This window comes from Gymnoscopelus braueri, assembly GCF_963280865.1.
Source record: "Gymnoscopelus braueri genome assembly, chromosome: 15".
Taxonomy (NCBI): Eukaryota; Metazoa; Chordata; class Actinopteri; order Myctophiformes; family Myctophidae; genus Gymnoscopelus; species Gymnoscopelus braueri.
This window is the reverse complement of record NC_137620.1, coordinates 10,656,286-10,662,297: the sequence shown is the minus strand read 5'-3', so window position 1 is coordinate 10,662,297 and position 6,012 is coordinate 10,656,286.

Here is a 6,012-nt window from a genome sequence, read left to right as displayed (position 1 = left end):
GTCGATGAGTTAACTCGAACGTCACTGAGTCAGCTTAAGCGGACTTCCCCCTGACGGCTCGCTCAGCGACGCCGCTCGTGGCTCAAGTTCAATTCAGACGGAGCGCCTCTGTCGCTTGAAACGTTTTTTTGAGCGGAGCTAGCCGTCACCCTTTTACGGTTTGAGAATGCCACTTCCGCATTCCTGGAATGCGGAAGTCACCGGTACGGCGTCAAATAACGTGAAGGGGACTCCCGTTTGCTCTTTGGTCTCTTTTGTCCCAAGAATTCACTATACAACTTTTGGAGAGTGAGATTCTGTTGGTTTAGGCGGAAAAAAAAAGAACAGTTGTAGGCAGGGCCGTATTAAGCCTTCGTGGTGCCCTGTGCTACGACCCGCTTTGGTGCCCCCCGGGACCGTTCCGTCAGTGGCGGGGGGGGGGCTTCGCTGACGCATTTCACCGTTTTAGTGCTCTTTCAGCAGCAGCGGCTTCTAAATTTCGGCGCTTTTCGGTGATAGCTCCGTCTTCTTTCACTTTCTCCATGCCATTTGGTGCCCCCCCCAAGGTTTGTGCCCTGTGCTTCAGCACCTAAAGCCCTTCCGTTAAGCTGGCACTGGTTGTAGGTCCATATTACGAGGATTTAAGTGGTTAAAGGAGAATTCCGGACATTTTAAGTGTTATCTTTGATGTGTAGTTACTCACTCACCGAGTTATGAAGTGGCGATGCGTTTTTCCAGCGATTCCCCTGTCTGTGAGTCTGGTCGACCCCCAGCATTGGCATAGAGGGAGGCGCGTGTCTTAGTGAAAATCGCCTAATTCCACAGCTCCAAACGTATTTTTTTTAAGTTTGAATGTTTTCCTCTCGCGTGAAATCTCGCGTCTTGCGAGATTTCCCGAGGAGCGCAGTGAGCCGAGGACGGGAAATCTCGCGAGACGCGAGATTTCACGCGAGAGGAAAACATTCACGTCGCTGACCATGAACGCCAGCTCGTGAGTGATAAACAGTGCATGTGAAAGTATCAGGAGACACCATGAGGAGGATTTGTGGAAAAAAAAAGAAGTTTGGAGCTGTGGAATTAGGCGATTTTCACTAAGACACGCGCCTCCCACTATGCCAATGCTGGGGGTCGACCAGACTCACGGACAGGGGAATCGCTGGAAAAACGCATCGCCACTTCATAACTCGGTGAGTGAGTAACTACACATCAAAGATAACACTTAAAATGTCCGGAATTCTCCTTTAAAGTAATACTAGGTAACTTTTTCAACAAAACTAAAGTTAAATTGTATATCTTTTGTGAGTGGCAAATGTTTCACAACACCCACTCCATGAATTTCACCCCCGAAAGCCTTTTCTATTATAATTTCTATTGAAAAGGTGGCTCGTGAGCCTTTCCCGCGAAAATGACGTCACCCGGCCGGAAAACGGAAAAGGAAATGCACCGGTTTCCTGTTTGGCCAGGAACTACCGCGCCGGTTTCCTGTTTGGCCAGGAACTACCGCGTTAATAACAAAAGGGAAACTCACGCTGATTTTAAGAGATTGTATGATTTGAAGGTCGAAAAACTACAGAAAAAGAAAACACAGCTCACGGTAACTAAAGCTCCACTGGCTAAGAGAAACGATCCACAGATCGTATAAAACAATTAAAAGAACACTTTTTGAGACGCTTCCGTCTTCCGGTGAAAACAAATGGAATTCTGGGTAACAGAGGAATAAACAAACGGCCTGCAGTGACGGTAATAACCAGCAGAGGCTGCTAAAAATTGTTATTTGTGGACCTGCACTGTATAACTTTAACAAGAGCTTGTGACTAAATAATAACACTTTTTTTCCTTCCATTTCCTGAAAAGTTTGTGTTTTGGACATACAAGGTTTCCACCCGACAGAGAGGTCTCGTAAGATGATATAAAGGTAGGATTCCACTGTGTGTGTCTTCAGGGAAGAATGTTGAACTTTCCTCATTCCCAGAAAAGTTCCACCCTTCAAAGTTATGTACACATGAAACCTGGATCGATCTACATTCTAGAGGAGCGCTCTCTCTCTCTCTGTGTGTGTGTGTGTGTGTGTGTGTGTGTGTGTGTGTGTGTGTGTGTGTGTGTGTGTGTGTGTGTGTGTGTGTGTGTGTGTGTGTGTGTGTGTGTGTGTGTGTGTGTGTGTGTGTGTGTGTACACTTTCGATTCAGGTTGGGGTTAGGATTAGATATTTAGAGGTTAGGGTTAGGGGTTAGAGTGTGTGTGTGTGTGTGTGTGTGTGTGTGTGTGTGTGTGTGTGTGTGTGTGTGTGTGTGTGTGTGTGTGTGTGTGTGTGTGTGTGTGTGTGTGTGTGTATGCGTGTGCGTGTGCGTGTGCGTGTGCATGTGTGTGTGTGTGTGTGTGTGTCTGTCTATGTGACTGTTGCTGTGGTTAATATGCACGTGTGTGATAGTGCTAGTCCTTGATACTAATAGTGCGTGTATGTGCTGATTTGCTATAAGTGCACGTGGCCGCACACGTGTGCGTGTCTGTATGTACCTTGTTTGTGTGTGTGTGTGTTAAATTGACCATTGTCATAAAAAAGGTTGCTGTGTGTGCGTGCGCGCGTGCATGTGTGTTAGTTAATATGTCTCTCTCATACTCTATTAGTGAGCTCTGACAGCCGATGATTGATCTTCTCATCATTTCTGCCTTCAACACCCTGTGGTGTGTGTGTGTGTGTGTGTGTGTGTGTGTGTGTGTGCGTGTGTGTGTGTGTGTGTGTGTGTGTGTGTGTGTGTGTGTGTGTGTGTGTGTCTGTGTCTGTGTGTGTGTGTGTGTGTGTGTGTGTGTGTGTGTGTGTGTGCGTGTGCGCGTGCGTGTGTGTGTGTAAGTTTGTGTTTTACGTGTGTGCATCAACCTGATTGTATATGTTTTTGTGTTTGTGCGCACTTCTGTGTGATTAAACTGATTACGTGTGTGTGTGTGTGTGTGTGTGTGTGTGTGTGTGTGTGTGTGTGTGTGTGTGTGCGCGTGTGTGCGTGCATGTGTGTGTGCGTGCGTGCGTGTGTGTGTGTGTGTGTAAGTTTGTGTTTTACGTGTGTGCATCAACCTGATTGTATGTTGTTGTGTATATGCGCACTTCTGTGTGATTAAACTGATTATGTGTGTGTGTGTGTGTGTGTGCGCGCGTGCGCGCACACGCGTGCGTGCGTGCGTGTGTGCGTGCTTGTGTGCGTGTGTGTGTGTGTGTGTGTGTGTGTGTGTGTGTGTGTGTGTGTGTGTGTGTGTGTGTGTGTGTGTGTGTGTGTGTGTGTGTGTGTGTGTGTGTGTGTGTGAATGGGGGTGTTAACTACTTGAACCTCCGCTTCCATATTTTGTGGGGAACAGTATAACAAAAAAAATCTGATCTACAAGGGGGAAAAGCGGTCCGAGTGCAAAGCCAACTTCGGTCCGTTTGACTAAGAGGGTTGTTGATTGATTGATTGAATACTCTATTAACAGCTTTAAAAAAAGTACAGAGGTAATGTACATGTTATACAATAATGCTAACACAAAAAGCCCTGAGGGCTTGTTTCTATTGTGGTCCTATGTATTCAATTCAGCAAGACATGTAAAGACATACAATATACAAGAGATCATCAATACTAGGAGCAGTAAAAGTATATTTACAGAGAAACAGTGGGGGGGTCATTTCTTTTGGCAAACTAGAAGACTTCTTTTGCCAAACTAGAAGGAGGGTAGGGAGTCACACTTTCTGATGGTTGGTGGTGGTAGGGCATTCCACATTTTGGTGGCAACAGTACAATGAATTAATCCCCATGTTTGTGCCGAATCTGGGGGGAATGAGCTCAGCGGAGCTCCCTCCGGTAAGGAGGGCATGGAAATTGATTTCCACAAATCAGATTCAAATCACTTTCCTGAGCCTTGTTCAGACTGCATGAAACCAATGCGACTCCAATCTGGATAGGAAATTAGATTTGGCCATTTTTGAACAGGGCCCGAGTGTCCAGACTGAGAGACGTCTTCAGAAATCTGATTTGAAACCACCTAGAAATGTGCTTCAAATCTGATTCACAACAATCAGTTTCCATGTTGGCCTGTTCGGATTTGATTAAAAAAAAAACAATCTGATTCCAATCCGATTTGGGCTGCCAGCGTGAACGTAGCCTCTTCTCTTCTCTTCTCTTCTCTTCTCTTCTCTTCTCTTCTCTTCTCTTCTCTTCTCTTCTCTTCTCTTCTCTTCTCTTCTCTTCTCTTCTCTTCTCTTCTCTTCTCCTCTCCTCTCCTCTCCTCTCCTCTCCTCTCCTCTCCTCTCCTCTCGTATAATTTCCGTGACCCCAGACTTTGAGAAACCCTCTACTTACCTGAATAAAGTCAGCAACACAAAAAAAACTCTTCAAAAGAGTCACAGGAACTCTCTGGTATTGAATCTACTTTAGTGGTGACCCAAGGCTCATTTAGCAGTGTAGACCCATCTAACTTTAGACCGACGATGACCTACTTGCCAACAGCATTTTCATTTAACCTACTTTACATTGACTGCTAACCTATTAGCATACAGCTTATTACTACAGCTAATTCTGCTTCATTCGGGACACGTTTCAAAGTAATTTCTTCTTTCGGACACGACAGGATGTCCTCTAGAACTCAGGACTTCGTGAAACTCTACCCTATACGTCTCAACGAACCGTTTGGATAAAGTTTCGTAGAGTGAAAGAGTTGAATCTGCCAGTTAAGGCTAGCCTCCAACCCCCCCTCCCCCCGGCTCAAACTAAATCAGTCAATGAATTTTGATAAATCCATCAATCTTGTGCCGATTGATAGCTGCTTTCAACTCTGCCATCCGGGGGAAAGTTTCTTAAGTCGCTCCAAGTGTGTTATCTATATTAGAAAAGTTAGCTACACGTTAAAACTATAGCTAATATCAGATGCAATCAACAGTTTCAAAGACTCATTGGCGCTCATCCAATAACTCAAGCTTTTTTCTCTTTCCTTCGCCCTCAATCTATCGTTCTTTTCCTCCTGTGTGTTATCTGTAACTCATTCCCTCGCTCCAACTCCACTCCACTCTTTCTTTCTTTCCTTCAAATTCTCTCTCTCTCTCTCTCTCTCTCTCTCTCTCTCTCTCTGCCTTTTTATCTCTGTATTTAAAGTGTTGATCCCGTTTCGCTCTGAGAAAACTCAACATCACGCTCCTGTGAGACACACACACAGACACACACACACACACACACACACACACACACACACACACACACACACACACACACACACACACACACACACACATGCTCGCTCACGCACTTACACACACTCTTGTTTTAATTAATACGTAGATTTAAATGGCGATGTTCGTTCAGTGGTGTGATATACTATACACCCCCTCCAGTTAAAAGTCTTCTTTATAGCTTAATCAATGTGGAAATTAATATGATTTAACTCTCCACCCCTACACACACACACACAGACACACACACACACACACACACACACACACGCACACGCACACGCACACACACACACACACACACACACACACACACACACACACACACACGCATGCGCGCACAAAGAACACCCACACAAGCAGAACACATACACACACACCTACCAAGTCTTCCGGCTAATTAATTATAACACTAATTAACCTGCTACTAATGATTTGGCCTCTGATTATGTGTGTGTGTGCGTGCGTGCATGCGTGTATGTATGCATGCATGCGTGAGCGCGCGCACGTGTGTGCGTCCGTGCTCGCGCGTGTATGTGTGTGGGCACGCTTGTGTGTGCATACATTAGGGAAGTTTATATGAAAACTAAATAGGAAAAAAAATAACTGAATTTTGTCCTTGTGACGCTGGCCCTCGGACCAATGAGAAACCGTTTTATGAGCAGAGGAGAGCCCTTATTAGCCTCATTCCTGGCTCTCCTCCAGGGCGGCGCCATTGCCCTCCAGCAGCTTCATTCAATATCTGGTCACTTCCGCCTAGGCCCCCAAAGTCGCTGAGAAACATTGAAGCCGCCACCCCAGTGGCCAAAGCTGGAACTGCAGGCGGGGAGAAATATATGCACGAGCAA